Source organism: Piliocolobus tephrosceles, chromosome 2 (genome assembly GCF_002776525.5).
Source record: "Piliocolobus tephrosceles isolate RC106 chromosome 2, ASM277652v3, whole genome shotgun sequence".
Lineage (NCBI taxonomy): Eukaryota > Metazoa > Chordata > Mammalia > Primates > Cercopithecidae > Piliocolobus > Piliocolobus tephrosceles.
In genome coordinates this window covers 49,448,475-49,465,054 of record NC_045435.1, presented here as the reverse complement: position 1 = coordinate 49,465,054, position 16,580 = coordinate 49,448,475, and the positions used below count along the sequence as shown (strand labels likewise).

Sequence of the window (16,580 nt, the reverse complement as noted above, 5' to 3'; positions counted from 1 at the left end):
GACACACAAACAATAAGCTTCCCTCCGTTCCACAGCAGACATGTATTAAACACACACGATCATTCTACCATCACGACACACCCTGGCCAGGTGTTACGCAATACATTTCAGTCCTTTCCAATACATTTTACAAGGCTTTTCCATTAAATAAAAAGTTTAATGATTTGACCACATCCAAATTTTAAAACCCTGTATTTCAAAAACACGGTAAATAATGCTGAAACGCAAATAACATTACTTATTTTCCCAAGGCATTTGACAGAGCATCCTTAATATGAAGAGTCGTAACATATCAAGAGAAAGAAGATGAATATTCTAATTTACAAAAAAAGACAGGTATAAACAACATCATAGTCACAGAAGAAGAAATGCAAATGGCCAATAAGGATATGAAAAGATCATTCAAGTTCTCTAGTAGCAGGAAAAAAAAAACAAGCAAGCAAACAAAAAAATAAATGTTTCTCCCTAAGAAACTTGCAAGTATTACATAAATGAATAAATGGTAGCAGTCACCTGTGGATGATGCCGAAAGAGAGACAAATGCATACAGTTGCTGGTGAGGACAGATCAGTACACCGTACAGAGTGAAGCTGGCAGAACACACCCGCGAAAACAGAAATGGAAGACCTCTGACCCAGAAATTCCACTTCTATAAAAGTGAGAATATATGAGATGAGAGAAGGATGGAGATATTCGAAGTTCTGCAAAAGACAGTAAAACAATGTAAACAACCCAAATATCTGTATTTGTTAACAACTTCTTTTGGTTATAAGCAACAGAAAACAAACCTAGCTTAAGGAAAAAGGGGCAACTTACTGGAAAGATACTGTGATATTTCTTAGAAACGAAAAAATGCTGAACAACCAATCCTTGAAAAGAGGAAAAAAAAAAAAAAATGAAGTGGACCCAGGCATCTGGGCTTCAGGAGGCGGAAGGCGCCCATGATGGGTCCATGTGCAGCCTCTCACCAGAGCCTGCCTTCTGCCCTCTCCCAGCACCCAGGGATCCACCACCACCACTGGCTCCAAGTGTCACAACCTGGTCACCTTCCTAGGTCCTACATACATACCATCCTCCAATCACAGCTCCATTAAGGAGTCATTAACATCAAGTCAAAATCCCAAGAACATTTTTATTATAAATCAAACATGCTGCTAAAAACTAGAACATGCCCCAACACATACTTACATGCTACCAGTTTTCACGGTCAAGAGACTTCATTGGGCTGGGCACGGTGGCTCATGCCTGTTATCCTAGCACTTTGGGAGGCTGAGGCGGGCAGATCACTTGAGGTCAGGAGTTCGACACCACCCTGGCCAACACAGTGAAACCCAGTCTCTACTAAAAATACAAAAATTAGCCTCACGTGGTGGCGCATCCCTATAGTCCCAGCTACTTAGGAGGCTAAGGCAGGAGAATTGCTTGAACCTAGGAGGGAGAGGTTGCAGTGAACCAAGATCGCGCCACTGCACTCCAGCCTGGGTGACAGAGTGAGATTCCATCTCAAAAAAAAAAAAAAAAGAGAGAGAGAGACTTCACTGGAGCCTTGAATGAATTATTTATAAGTAAAAAATTGAAGAATCTCCCAAGAGAGAAATCTATTACGGGCTTGTCTCAGATTTGTAGGTTTAAGGAGAAAAAGGGACAGGGGAATGTTCCACCTCTGCCACGAATAAGATACTGGATTTTTTTAAAAAGTAAAATTGCTAGAATTGTTGGCTAGACAGAGATGAGCCTTTGGGGCAGGAATAAAATTTTACGAAAAGGTGATTTATCTTAGAGCAGGCATGAAGTGTTTAATTTATTCCATGTATCTCACCATCTTGCATTCCAAATCTTCTGCCTCCTCCTTTGTCCCCTCTCTCACTTCCTTTGTCCCCTCTTTCTGAATGCACCCTTCCCACCACAGAGGAACCACACGTATCCTAAATCGCTCCTTTATCATATACGACATCACCCCTCCCAGTGCTGATGGAGAGGCAACCCCCTGCCGTTGGTCCCCGGGTGTTTCAAAGAGAAGCCCCAAGGAGCTGACACTCCAGAGCAGTGTCTGGGTCCCCCCTTCCCTCCCACGAAAGCCCCCAACCCTTCCCCTGCAAAGTGGGACGGCTCCTAAAGATTGCTAGAAAATACAATGACTAAATGCGATGTGATTCATTACTGAATCTTGAATTAAAAAGAATGTAAAATGATTTTTTAAAAAATCTTATAGTATCTTATAGGAAGGGCATTACTGAATATTACAAGACGATGTGAGATCATATCATTGTCTGCACATATATGAAAGAAAAAGCAAACACCGGCAAACGTTAACAACTGATGAATGCAGGGAAGGGTATGTGAGTGTCCACTGTGCTAGTCCTTCAACATTTCCGTAGGTCTGAACTTTTTCCAGAATAAAAAGTATCTATGGTGAGGAAACGGTGCAGGAAGGATAGAAAGAGGAGATTATCACCAAATTTGGATGGAATATGTAGAATGATGTGACTTGAAGTACAGGTAATACGGTACACACAGCCCTCCATATCCTCAAGTTCTACATCCACAGATTCAACCAATCATGGATGGAAAATGTACTCAGGCCTCTGATAGTACAGACTTTTTTCTTGCTATTATTCCTTAAACAATACAGTATAACAACTATTTCCATAGCATTTACATTGTATTAGGTATAAGTAATCTAGAGGTGACTTAAGTATACGAGAGGATTTGCATAGATTATCTGCAAATGCTATGCCATTTTATATGAGGGCCTTGAACATCCTTAGATTTCTGTATCCCCGAGGGTCTTGGAACCAATCTCCCAAGGATATCCAGGGACGGCTGTACATGACAATCACTTTGTCAGGAGCCCTCGAATAGTGTTCCCCAAGAATTGGCACGGGAATACCAGGAGGAGCTTGTGTGATGCACAGAGGCCTGACGTGCATGACAAGATGCCACGGGCAACAAGTATGTTACTTTCAAATATTAGCTTCAAAATGAAAGTCACACAGGAAGTTGGATAATCCAAATTGCTTGCCCTGAATTACATGAGACCTGCTTCTCACACAGACAACTCTGTGTAGCTCGCCGAAAGTAGAGAAATAATAGCAGGGATTTAAATACATTATTTTGAAATTAAACCATGGCTAATGGCCAAAGAGACTTTCAAGGAAAGGCCAAGGGGCCATCTTCTGAGTAATAATACTGGGAGAGGGAGTTTGGGAGCAGATCATCAAGTCCTCGATGGTCATCCTAAAGAAACTGTATCTTATTTTCATAGTCCAAAGGGAACCAGAGCCACAATCCACTGAAAAACTCAGCAAAGTCCTCCAGTGAGGTTCTAGAGAAATCCCTGCTGATGAAGGAGCTGCATGGCTCAGGCGCCTTTCCGCAATGCCTCTCCTACCAAGCATAGCCATGGTGGAGAGTCAGCTCCCACGTGACATGGAGTGTCTGTGTTTCTATCACTGGATGTAACTTGCTCAAAAGCCAACGGCCTAAGACAAAATGATGTGGTGTCAATCAAAACCAACACACAGAGGATGACAGCTATTGGTGATACAAGCACAAAGCTGTCACACAAAAATAAAATAAACACAACAACAAATCTACTAGAAAACAGCTGAAAAATACTTTGGCTTTGAGGACTTTATGGAAGAATTTGAAAAATACCAGAACTAGTACATACTTGGGCTGAGATGTGTTTGCTTCTCTAGCAGAGTATGAGCGAACTTGCACTTTGGGTCAATTTCCACCCAAAAGAAATGTCTGGTCATCTCTCTGCCCTGTCAGACTCAACCCAAATGCACTGAATTGCTCACTTCCATATACCCCACTTTATGTTCACACTTGGACTGGAGCCAGATGCATAAGCAAGAAATATGGAGGAGTGAAAAAAATCATTCCATCCACACAAGAAACCCGGGGGGCTTCTCACTGAGAGTCAACGCTGAGATGAGATCACTGGCCGTGAAAGAAGCATCACGGGCAGGGCTGGTGCTACCGACTGCACTTCGTGCATGTGTGCATTTTCGCTTTTCTGTTTTCAAGAGTTTAGCAGGGAAAGGAGAGCAGTGGGGCTCTGTTCTGGCACATGTGGAAGTAAACATCAAGGCTACAAGGGAGAAAATGGAAGTACACTAAGTGGCGCCACTCAGGGTTTATATGGGTTTAAAAGTGATTCTGAACATCTGTCCCAAAGGGAAGAACGTTTTCACAGAGCTCTCCTCGTGACTCCTTTTTCATCCACACATTTACTTAGCACCTAGTTGGTGTCAAGCGCTGGGAGGGTATAGTGCTATAGACCTGAGCACATTCAGCCCCTGGTCTGGTGGAACTTGTAGACTAGGGAAGGGGACAGACAGCTGGACACCCAATTGTAGCAAAGTGTCACCATTTTACACAAAGCAGTATTCACCTTGAAGCAGGAGGAAGTGCCACTTGCGAGAGGAGGTGGCTTTCAGAACCACACTGGAGGATGAAGTGAGTGTGCAGGCCCCCAGTCGGGCTGCAGCCCAGGGGGTCCTACTGGCAAGATGCCCACGGAGATGGGCCTGGGCAGTGTCAGCCCGTGACGGACTGGGAGCCGTGGAAGGATTCAAGCAGAGATGAATACTTCAGAAACCACCTTCTGACACTGAGCACTAGTAAGACCAGTCAGGAGGGTGCTGCCATGCAAATGAAGGTCTAAACTACAACCCCAGCCAGGGCCTACTGGGAAGTTAGCAGGCTGATCCACCAGCAATGACAGGAGGAAGGAGGAGGCAGCATCCCAGGCAAATGGAAAGAGACTTGTACCAGTCATGAACAGAAGGGCATAAGACAAGGAGCAGACTTGGCGAAGTGCTGGAAGAAGAACGGGGCAGCTGATGCCAATTCCAGTGAGGTGGTGCTGGATTTAGGGCACACATACAACACCCAGTGAGAGGGTGGATCTATGGGGTGTGAAGGCTTGGTCTAGGCTAGAGGCAAAGATTTGGGACTCCACCTACTATGGCAAGTCCAGCCACGGGTTCACGTGTGACTTGGTTAGAAGGGTCTGTGCAGGCAGAATGCCCGAGCCCTGGAGAATATCAATAATGACGAGTCTCTGGAAGATCCTGAGGAGTGGCCACAGAGGTGAGAGGGGACCAAAGAAAGCCAGAAAAGGGCCACAAGAAGCAGGGGAAGAGAGCCCTGCAGGAAAGAGGAAGTCAAGTAAGACAAGGGACTACACTCTTGCCTGAAGCTGGCAACCAGCAGGTCACTCCTGAATGCAGGAGGAGGATTCAATAGAACTGTTGGTATGGATAACAGCACTGGACTAGGGAGTGGATATAAAGAAACAGGTCATCTCTCTAGAAATAGCTATGGAGGCGGGGAGAGGTAGGGATGGAAGATAAGCAGGCATATGGGGTCAAAGGAGGACACAACCTCAAGTTGCCCCAATTTCTCTGGCCTCAGTGAATTTCTCTGAAAGCCCCAAGCATTAAAGATGGCACCCAGCAGCCCCAAGTCAAGGAATTAAACACCATTTCATGTTCATACTTAAGCTTTATAGCACCAGAGCTTTGCAAGTCTGCAAGTTTGTGATAAGAGAATTTTGAATCCAAATAAAATGCTCCTTTTGTTAGGCAATATTTATAGGGCAAGTATGCTCCAAGGAATATTAAAAATAGGTCTTATGAAAGGGGGATGAAGGATTCTGTCTTAGCTTGAGCTGCCATCACAAAATGCTGTGGACTTCGTGGCTTAAATAGATGTTTGTTTTCTCACGGTCCTGGAGGCTGGCAGCCTGAGATTTGGATGCCAACATGGCCGGTGTCTGGTGAGGGCGCTTTTCCCGGCCTAGAGACAGCTGCCTTCTTACTGTGTCCTTATGTGGTGGGGAGACAGCAAGCAAGATGACTGTTTCTTCTTATAAGGGCACTAATCCTAACAGACCAGAGCCTGCCTTCATGACCTCATCAAACCCTCATCACCTCCCAGAGGCTTCATCTCTAAAGAGCATCACATCGGGGGTTGAGGCTTCAATACACGAATTGTGAGGAGACACCACTCAGTCCACAGCAGATTCAATGGCCAACTCCATTTGAGAAGCTCCGCTGACCAGTGTTTCTGTACATAAGACTTCTCGAGGCCTGAAAGGTGCGAGCATGTAGGAGCAGAGCCGGGAGACGGAGTCTGCCGAACTTTGACCAGGGAACACTTTCATTTCCCTTAGAGCATCTTGAGAGAAGAGTATTTTAAGACAATCTGCGCAGTGGCGAGGGGTGTCACTCCGGTTGTCAGAGGCAGCTGAGGAAATGACTCCTAACAAGTTAGAAAACTCATAACCATCCCTGGTTGGGTTCAATGACATGGAAATTTAGGGATGCAGCAAGATTTCGGCTCTCAGAGGTGCTTCCACATTGACCTGACCTAATAGGAGTTGGTTTGTCCTTTCTACTTGGCCTTGGCCCCGTTTCTGGAGCTTGTTTCTATATAGATTCATTAGCTGCATGATTCTGAGGTCTCTTCAAGATGAAAGGCAAGTGGTAGTATAAGAAGTTGGAGGACAGGGCAGTAGCAACAATTGCTTCCTTCTATTCTGCAGTACATGTTGCCTCTGCTGGGGCTGGAAGGCTTGGATCCAGAACTCAGATCCCTTGTCTGGCACAGTTTCTAGCTACTGCCAGACTCAGAACATTACTGCAACATCAAGCCCTCTAATTATGCTTTGGAGACAATCTGTGAAGAAATTTCAAAATGAAGACTGTGTGTGTGTGTGTGTGTGTGTGTCTGTGTGTATTTTAACCCAGAGAAACAGCAAAATGGATAGAGAGCAAGACCTGCCATTTATTAAGCAAAAACTACACCAGATACAGAATGTGGAGCTTGTAAACCACCTTGCTATGTTCCAGCTGCATGTGACACAGGCAAATAATTGCTTTATAAGCAAGAAATTAGAGGAAAATAAAAGAACCATCAATAGCCACATCTAGCCCAATTTGTTAGCAATTCTCTTCCCAGTCTTCAATCAAATCTATTAATGTAGATTTGGGACAGCACTTGTATACATTCAGGACAAACTGGCTTTGTGTCACAATAAGAAGTCTATGAAGGTCATAGGCAATGTCGAGGTTAACCCTCTAGCTACGGATAAAAACAGCTGCTACATATGTACCCAGAGCAGAAGCATCTTCACGAAGACAGCATTCCAAAAAGTCGCTTAGAGATCAGGAAAACAGCAGAATCCTGGGTTGTTTTGTTTCCTTACATTTTGAATACCCTTGCATCATGTTAAAAGGTGACTCTGCACAGACCAATGCACATTCTGTCACATGCCCCAAACGTCCTCTAATAGGAATTCCTCTTTGAGAAAAAAGTCCTTTCAATGTTTTCATCCCACTTTGATAAACTTCATGGCACAGATTAGAACCACAGAGGCTAAAGCCTCCAGTGCAGCCTAGAACAGCCTTTGTTCTGCTTCTCTGACTCCTGCCCCCCTTGGCATTTCTTCATTCTGTGTCGTTGTTTGGCCAGAAAAATGCCAGCAGTAAGATGGGGAACTGCCTTCCCAGCTCTCTGCAAAGACTCTTAAGGCAGAAGCGAGGCCTGCTGGGAGAAGGCTGATGTCAGCTCTTAAGAGCACAGCTCCCCGCTCTGGATAAGGAGGCCTTTGTTTTCAGCTCAACTGTGAAAATGAGAAAATGCCTCTAGCCTGACAAACAAGAAACCCACGCAACACAGGTCAGGCCTGTGACCTTTATTTAAAGGTACCACACTCCATTAGCAAAACACTTTCACGGAATCTGCAGATGCAAGAGTGGCCCTCAGAGAAGAGCAGCTCTGCTTCCGCCTCAGGCAAGGCAGGTTACAACTCTAAAGTGTGAGGGGTCCGGCAAACCTCACAGAGAATCAGTTCCTAGGTGATGATACTCCCTAACGTGAATGGAAACACGCACACACGGGGCGAAGCGGAGGGGGGTGTTAACAAAATCAAAAATCCCAATGTAACAACAATATTGTAGTTTCTACATTAGTAACTTAGGACAACTACACTTATGGCCATAAAATATCCTCTTAACCCTGGAATGCCTTTGGGAATACTTGTAAGATAGTGTATGAAAGTAAAGAATATAGAATTTCAGCACTGACCCTACGGAGTTTAGACTATGCCAAGGAGGCATGGCAGAAAGAAAGAGCAGATAGTTTGAAGGATTCCATTCCATAGGCTTTGATTTATGAAATCTGGAAGGGAAAAAAAAAAAAAAAACCATGTCTTCAAATACTTAAAGTAAATTATAAAATGCTCCAGTCTGAATCTTTTAGGCTAAGGTTACTATTGGCTTGGGCCACTAACTTAAAATTGGGCCACAGATTTTAAACAAGAATTAAAACAATCTAAAAAGCAGCTTCCCGAGCATAAAGAAAACCCTTGTTTGTTCCTGTGGGATTCTCACCTGTACAAAGACTCATTTCAGGCCTCTTGGGAGCAGCTGGACAGCACTCCCCCTTTCACAATCCCTGAGGGAACCCTGGTGAGGCTGTGAGGACCTGGAGTGTGCCGAACTACTAACGTCCTGGGGTCTCCACCCCTTCACTTCCCTCCATCCTCCTTTGTGCATGCTAAAATGAACAGTCCCCGCCTCCCAAATATCCTCAGTAGTGTGTGGTTTGAGAGTGCTTAAGCTGCATCGTCCCAAGCTATCAGGCATTAGGGTCCAGGATCGAATGATTCATCGCAGTTGGATGCGTGTGCTATTAACATAAATATCACATGGTGGCTGAGAGCACTGGCACTAGGATCAGACAGCCTGATTTTTGCATCCTGGCTCTGGTATTTACCAGAGTGTGTGGCCCTGAACAAGTTACAGAACTCTCAGTGTTACCATCTGTAAAGAAGGGATAACGATAGTCTCCACCTCATAGAACTGTGAGGGTGCAACGATCGTGCCCATGAGGTACACAGCACAGTGTCAGCGCACAAGGGCTCACACACTGCTATTATTAACAAGCCCTGAAACAAAAGCCCTCCCAATTCTCTGGATGCTGAGAATCAGGACCTATCGTCATTCTCCATGATGAAAAGTTCGCCTCTGTCTAAGGCTTATGTAGACATGAACACAATTAACATGTTTTGCCTATAAATACACATTACTGTTTACAATGTCCCAGTTGCTAGCAGGATCAAGGGACTAAAATAACTTCAGCTTTTCAGTTTCCTCTGGGTTCAGTTTTAACCCAAAATGAGGAATTGCTTCCTTCACTCTCAGGGAACTTGTGAAATAGTCTCTTGGTAACTGGTCCATATACATCCAAACTAAAGGCTCTAAAGACATAGAAGCAACAGCTGCCAAAGAGGGTATGATCATGTTGCCAAAGCTTTTACATCCAAATACCAAAAACTACAGATACTGCAGAACATTTGAGGTCTCATATATATAATCAACTCTTCTGCAAAAAATAAACAAAATCCAGGGAAAACCCCCAATTCCACTTTAGCCAATCATCAATTTCTTCTTCTTACTGAGTTTCTATTATATGCCCAGCACTTGATTTCAAAGGCTTCCTCCAACCTTTTGTCAAGCTGAATGAATTCGTGGTTTTGAGTTTGTTTTTCCCTCTTTTTCTATTCACCCCTATGGTGAGAAAAGTGAAGTAACAGGGCCAGGAAAAATAAAACAAAACAAAACACTAGATGAACAATGAAGGATGAAAGCACAACACAAGCAAAGGAAGAGGGAGGGAAGAGGAGGAAAAGGAGCTGGAGAGCCCAAGCCTGGAATATACACTCAAGGGCACAACAAAATCGGGACATCGGACTCCAGCAAACACTTCAAAGGAAGCATCATAGAAGCAAAGACAACAAGGGGCCCATCTCACACCAGGACGGTGTTTCAAAGGCGCCCCATCAGCGAGGGGAGGCTGCGTTTTCTTTCACTGGGCCCTTCCTCGTTCATTATGGGTTGCTCAGTGGGTCTGTGGCAAACGCAGCTGGATAGAGCACAAGGCTAGTGACCACGGCTTTGATCCCAGTGTGAGCCTGGGGGCTCTGTCCTATTCTGTGGTCGGGGGCAAATACGCTGTAAATGTATACCGCTGATCAAAGAGAGGATGCCTGCTCCCACAGGAATGTGGGCTCAAAAAGCACTTCCCCTTGAGACAGGGTCCAATTCAAGTCAACATGAAATTATTTAGCACCTAACACATGCCAGACAGACTGGTCAAGTGTCATCTTAAATATATGATGTGCACCTCTAAAGCTGCCTGTAATTCCCCAGGTGGGATGCAGCAATGGCATCATCAAATGATCACTGTGTTGGTGTCACACACAGCAAGGTTAATCCCAGCTGCCAATACCTTAGACACATTATCCTCTCACAACCTCAATTTTTGCTTTTATAAAATCAATCTGATGTAGACAAAAAGACAGAGCTTGACAGACAGATGTAGAAATGTGCCTACCTAGTTTAAAGGGTCACAATTATTGTGAGAGTTAAATGAGATAATGTATTTCAAGTGTCCAACACGGCCGGTCCAAAGTAAGCACTCAATGAAGGTTCCCTTCCTCACAGGTGACTGATCGAACAGTTCAACAGCACGTCCCACTCTAAGTCTACACACACACAGGTGACAACCTCTTCTCTTCAGCACAGAGCCCTCTCCAGGTTCTACCCACCAAGCAGCCTAGAATGACTCTCACAACCGGTATGAATTTACCATACTGTGGCACTGCACCCATTGATTGCCTTCAAGAGTTTTAAATCTATTACAAATACACAAGATACTACAAATGCACAAGGTCATCTACTGCAGCATTGTTAGTTTTGTAAAGTACTGGAAATTGCCAAAATGTCCAAACATAGGGGACTGGTTGGATGAGCTTTGGTGCATGCAGGCAATGGAGTGCCACGCAGCTGAAACCCAGAGCGAGGAGCTGGTAGGAAAAAATTTCCACAATGTGTCATCGAAAAACACGAAGGCAGCCAGGAGTGGTGGCTCATGCCTATAATCCCAGTACGTTGGGAGGCCAAGGCAGGTGGATCACCTGAGATCGGGAGTTCGAGACCAGCCTGACCAACATGGAGAAACCCCATCTCTACTAAAAATACAAAATTAGCTGGGCGTGGTGGCGCATGCCTGTAATCCCAGCTACTCGGGAGGCTGAGGCAGGAGAATCGCTTGAACCCAGGAGGCGGAGGTTGTGGTGAGCCAAGATTGCGCCACTGCACTCCAGCCTGGGCAACAAGAGTGAAACTCCATCTCAAACAAACAAGCAAAACAAAGGAAAAACACCAAGGCTAAAGTGAGTGTACACAGTAGGCTATCGCACATGTAAGAAAGAAGGGGAAATGATAAAACATTCATGTATTTGCTTGATTTAGACCAAACGAGAAACACAAGAAGGATGCTTTGCTTGCAGGGAAGGGAACAAAAGGCATGAACAAGACAGGGTAGGGAGTAACATTAAAAGCACACTTTTTAGTACAGTTTTAACTTGGGGAGCATGTTCATATCTTACATATTCAAAAAATAAAATTTGAAAGGATGGAAAAAGTCTAAAACTGAATGCAAACAGAAATGAATGAACCTAACAATGCATTTCAAATAACATGACAGTACTGAGGAGAAAAGGGAAAGTAACTCTTCAGATTCATCCTGTGACTATTATACCCTCTGCATGGGAGAAAGAAAAACCATAAACAAATCCTGAACTCTTTTTAGTTTATTTTTCAAAGTGGTATTGGTACCGTGATTCTGAACCTACTTGACGTGCACTGCAGGAGTGGACCACGAGTACGTGTGGATGTTGTTCTTACTGGTGAACCAGGGAGATACAGTATGGAATGGGGAGGGCGAGGAGGAGCTCAGGAGAGTGGGTTAGCCCTGGAGCACTGCCAGGAACTCGTTATCTCCTGGCTCTTCCCAGGAAAAGGTGTAGAAACAATGCTGTTCAACAGAACTTCTTGTGATGATAGAAATGTTCTCTATCTGTGCTGTTCAACATGGCAGCTACCAGCCACATGTGGCTACTAAGCTTGAAATGTGACTCCTGCCGCTGAGGAACTAGACTTTTCATTTTAATTTTAAATCAACACCTGTAGCTGGTGTCTGCCATACTATTAGACAAATCAAGTCTAGAAGCAATGTCATCATAGTAACAATAAGTTACCATGAAAAACTACATAATCCATAGTAACGATAACACCTAGCACCTGGATCTGGGCTTCTAAATCCTATTCCCCACTAAAAGGATCTGGAGTCCCCTGGAAAAGCAGTTAATCCCATGGCTGGAGCAGGTAGGCTACAAGATGAGCCTAGAACAACTTGCAGGCCAGAAAATAAGAAAGTGCTCAACAACCACCACAAAATAATGGAGGTTATGACAAGGACATACGACCAGTGGAGGGAGTTCTTGTTTGTCAACTCTGGGGCAGCTACAATTCATTGAGTAAGACAGGAACCCCGGAGTCCATACGGATAATAAGTAGATAGACAGGCAGGCAGGCAGGCGAAAGGGAAAGAGTTCTTTCTTACCAGATTGCACTTGAGTATCAAGGGCCATTAAAAAAAAAATACTTAATTGATTTTTCCACAAGACGAATCCCACTCTACCTCTTCCCATCCTTTAATCCACTCTTTCCCAACACAGAGTACTTTTCAACTTCCAAAGAGACACTCGTGTTCTTAAGAAATAAACAGAAAGAATGTATTTCTCGGGGTCACCATATTGGAACCAACCCAACAGTCCGACAGATAGGTTAATAACACAGAAATCGACCTTTATACTCTTAAAGCTTAAAACTTATATTTGTTTCATCTGAGTTCCTTAGGAAGAGACCTTCAGGCCCCTAAAAAAAAAAAAAAAAAAAAAAAAAAAAAACGGTCAAAGAACTGAAGCTCACCAGGTCAGTACATCCAGACAAAGAGATGCGGGACGCTCCTTCATCATGATTGTGTCCTTGCTCCTCCCAAGTTCCTGTTTGTTAAATCTTGTTTCATTTCTTCCCTGCTATATAAACCCCTAGCTTTAGTCCATCGGGGAGATGGATTTGCCCCATCTCCTGGGCTGCAGCACCCGATGAAAGCCTTCTTCCTTGGCAATACTCCTCATCCCAGTCACTGGCTTTCTGTGTGGTGAGCAGCAGGACCTAGACCAAACCCCTGGTGGTTCAGTAACAATATCAACAAAAAAAATTAATAAGGAGTTCAAATATGCCAGGTCCTAAGAGGCTGGAATAAAATCCCAGGAATTCTAATTTTCAAAATTCTGAAGAAATCACTAAGGAAACCTCTCTTTTTTCCCCTTCCCTTAAACCGGATAGAACTCAGTGTTACTCTCTGTTGCTTCGTTTTTTTAAAGACATCGTCTCACTCTGTTGCCCAGGCTAGAGTGCAATGGCGTGATCTCAGCTCACTGCCATCTCTGCCACCTGGATTCAAGCAATTCTCCTGCCTCAGCCTCCTGAGTAGTGGGGGCTACAGGTGCACACCACCACACCTGGCTAATTTTTTTTGTATTTTTAGTAGAGACAGGGTTTCACCATATTAGTCAGGCTGGTCTCAAACTCCTGACCTCATGTGATCCACCCACCTCAGCCTCCCACAGTGCTAGGATTACAGGCACGAGCCACCTCGCCCGGCCTCTGTTGGTTCTTACTCTGGCTCAGAGCCACCTGATCTCTCCATCTTTCTACTAGAAAATGTCTCTATATGATGGTTATAATAAAATGCAGCCAAACCATGCACCTTTCAGGCCTTGGTAGCTAGCTACTGAAACTATTTTTCTTTCTTCCTCCCTTCCTTCCTTTCTTTTTTAGAGGCAGGGTCGCCCTTTTGTAACCTGGCTGGAGTGCAGTGGTGTGATCACAGCTCACTGCAGTCTTAAACTCCTGGGCTAAAGCTATCCTCCCACCTCAGCCTACCAAGTAGCTGGGAGCACAGGAGCACTCCACCAGGCCAAGCTAATTTTTAAATTTTTTTGTAGAGATGGGGGTCTTGCTATATCGCCCAGGCTGGTCTCAAACTCCTGGGCTCAAGCAGTCTGCCTGCCTCAGCCTCCTAAAATGCTGGGATTACAGGCATGAGCGAACACACCCAGCCAAAACTCTTTTCCAAGAACACTCCTTTCCCCACAATTATTGTGATTGCTTTAGTGATAAAATACATCACATTTTCATTGTACGTCATTAACAAACTCTAAGAAGATAAAGCACAAAAACCATTTTGTAATCTCCTTAAAGAGACAAATACACTAGGCTATTCCTTTTCAAATAATTATAAATCTGTAATTTATTACAGATAACTTCTTAGGCATTAAATATAAAGGAGGGAGATGCTATAGCCCAAACAGGAAACATCTCATCAAACAGCAGCACTAAATACCCTACAACACGAAGAAGTAAGACAGGCAGCATTTTTCCAATCTGCCTGTGAAATGTCATGAGGCTCTTAGAAAACACAGTACAAACAATGGTAATGTTACTAAAATTAATAACTATCACACAGTATACAAGTAACACTCAGAAGGACCTAACCTCACACTGATTGCCTTTCCTCGTTAACACTGTACAATTAAAACTGGTTAAGAAAATACATTTTGTAATATATATATTTTTTACCACAATAAAAAAAAATGAGGGGGGAGCCACCTGGCTGGTAGAAGGGAGTCTGAGAGACGGAGTCACTCCTGTTTCTCTTTTCCTAAAACTTTGCATAATAATGTCAATTTTGACTTACACATAAAATTTGGTGATTCTATTATTTACACTTAAAATTACTTATAGTGTCATCACAGACCCATACATCAAGGTCTTATTTGTAACCACCAAGAGAGTTACAAAATTATTTTTTCTTTCTTTTTTTTTTAAACAGAGTCGCAGTCGGCTCACTGCAACCTCCGCCTCCCAGGTTCAAGCAATTCTCATGCCTCAGCCTCCAAAGTAGCTGGGATGACAGGCATGTGCCACCACACCCGGCTAGTTTTTTGTATTTTTAGTAGAGATGGGGTTTCCCCATGTTGCCTAGGCTGGTCTCGAACTCCTGGCCTCAGGTGATCCACCCGCCTCGGCCTCCCAAAGTGCTAGGATTACAGGTGTGTGAGCCACTGCGCCTAGCCACAAAATCATTTTCTGAACATTTTAATATTCTAATAATAATATTAACAATGACTAAAGCTGAGTACTTACTATCTGCCAGGCACCATACTTAAGTCCTTACAGTAATCCTATGAGGAAGGAATTAATATTATCTGCGATGAAAGATAAAGAAAGTGGGATTTGAATCCAGGCATTCTGACTAAAAGGCACATACTATCAAACATTAAATCTACCATATATACATATGTATATATTCTTATTCTCTATCATCATAACCAATATCTGAACAATGGAATAAAAATAACAGCTCCCATCAACTAAGTGCTATACTGTGCCAAGCTCTTTGCATATTTTAACTCTAGTCCTCATAATAGCTCTATACATTAACTATCGTCATTGTCATTGTCCAATGACAAGGACATCACTGTCAAGGATACGAGGCCCAGCTAAATTAAGTGACTTGTCCAAAGCCTCACAGCTGTTGTGTGGCAGAATCAGGATTTAAATTAAGGCATGTTCATCCGCAGGCTGCCTTCCCCTTTCTTACTTATGAAAAGGAAAGAAAAAAAAAAAAAAAGACCAAATGCTGTTATTTGGGTTTGGGAAAAGCGGATGGGAAAGAACAAGAAATTCGTAGGAATACAAGGATGAACTGCAACAGTTGAGCACCCAGGAGTTAAGCGAGCCCTGCCTGCGGAGTGCATTGTTTGCAGGGCCTTCCTGCTGGATTCCTGATGGTAGCAAATTCCAGGGCTCCAGACTGCAGGCTCAGCCTCTGACTAACACTGCAGTGATTTATTTGAGGATAAATACCTCTGTCAGTGTCTTATGACTGAACACAACAGTCCAAGCTGACTGGAACGAGTGGAATGCAAGGACGCTGGAGCTGAGGCAGCAGAGGCGGGAGCTGGGCCACCTCTCTGCAGAAGCTCTGCCTCCAAGGAGGAGCCCTCCCTGCTCTACCTTCCTGTGGGGAAACAGCAGCGCCCTCAGGAATTGGAGCATCTTGAATAATGAGGAAACACTGACTCATGCTGGAGTGAACGCTTGGGAAGGGGGAAGGAGGAGGACCTCTGTACCTGTACACGCAAAGCTACTCCCTCGGATACTCAGTGCAATCTTGCCAGGATTGGCAAGATAACTCCGAGAACACCAACTGCCCTCACCACTGTCCCCGCAGACTCTCTGGGCAGCTGGTGGGGTGTCTCCAAGTCCTGAACACTGGGGAGAAGCCTCTCCCTTTGCGAGGAGGGTGTGTGCCGCGAGGAGAGTGCAAAGGGGAGAAGCTGGATGCACGGAAGCGGGAGGCTTTTCCAATGGAAACACGGTGACGTCGCACAGATTCAGAGACCTGTAGTTTCAACCTGTGTTTCACAAATGACAAAACTGAGGCCCAAAGAGTTGAAGCAATTCATGTCAAGAAGGTAGACAGTGTCAGTGGCACATCAAGGACTGGCTGGATGTGATGAGTGGCACCTTGTCATGAGCATAGGAAGCTGGCTTCCCTTGATGGGAAGGTCCCAAGTTTGTACC

The 16,580-nt window shown here is 44.3% G+C and overlaps 1 protein-coding gene across 4 annotated transcripts in view; it reads right to left on the bottom strand.

The window, feature by feature from the left end:
• VGLL4 (vestigial like family member 4) overlaps nucleotides 1-16,580 on the bottom strand; it is a 162,928-nt gene that overhangs the window by 27,197 nt on the left and 119,151 nt on the right. The gene's annotated exons all lie outside the window — the stretch shown is intronic.